We start from the raw sequence: 1,004 nt of genomic DNA, 5'->3' as shown, positions 1-1,004 counted from the left end.
ACGGAGATAATGAAACAAAGACAAACAACAATTGTTATCGTATCATCTGATGGAAAACAAGAGAAAAGAGAGAAGGAAAAGATGGAACATAACACCAGAAATTAAATAAAGAATAGAAGGGTAACAACACAGTGAAACAAAAACGACATAAAAATCACAGATAAAAGAGAAGAGCGAACAAAGAAACGATAAAACACAAATAAAAATATTGAAAGAATAAAGAAAAAAAATTGACGGACTCATTGGGTGTAGGAATGAGAAAGAGGGAGAGAGAAAGACGAGCTGGTGGTGTATTGTGTTGTGTTGGTGGTTAGGAAGGTAGAACCTCCTTCCACCCTCAGTCCTCCCTCTCTCCACCTTCAGTCCCTCCCTCCACCTTCAGTCCCCTCCCTCCACCTTCAGTCCCCTCCCTCCACCTTCAGTCCTCCTCCACCTTCAGTCCCTCCTCCCTCCCCTCCTTCAGTCCCTCCCTCCACCTTCGTCCCCTCCACCTCAGTCCCTCCCTCTCCACCTTCAGTCCCCTCCCTCTCCACCTTCAGCCCCTCCCCCACCTTCATCCTCCTCATTCCTTCAGTCCCATCACCTCCACCTTCAGCCCCTGCCTCCACCTTCAGTCCCTCCCCACATTCAGTCCTTTCCCTCTTCCTTCAGTCCCTCACCCTCCACCTTCAGTCCTTCCTCATCTACCTTCATTCCTCACCTTCGACCTTCAGTCCCTCCCTCCACCTTCAGTCCCTCCCACCACATTCAGTCCTGTTCCCTTCCTTCAGTCCCCTCACCCTCCACCTTCAGTCCTCCCTCCACTTTCAGTCCCTCCCCCACATTCAGTCCTTATCCCTCTTCCTTCAGTCCCTCACCCTCCACCTTCAGTCCCCATCCTCCACCTCAGTCCCCTCCCTCTACCTTCAGTCCCTTCCTCCACCTCCAGTCCTCCTCCCTCCACCTTCAGTCCCTCCCCTACATTCAGTCCTATTCCTTTCTTTCAGTCCTCACCTCCACCTTCA

The sequence above is a fragment of the Homarus americanus genome, unplaced genomic scaffold (assembly GCF_018991925.1).
Source record: "Homarus americanus isolate GMGI-L3 unplaced genomic scaffold, GMGI_Hamer_2.0 scaffold9948, whole genome shotgun sequence".
Classification (NCBI taxonomy): domain Eukaryota; kingdom Metazoa; phylum Arthropoda; class Malacostraca; order Decapoda; family Nephropidae; genus Homarus; species Homarus americanus.
Note: the sequence above shows the minus strand (reverse complement) of the source record.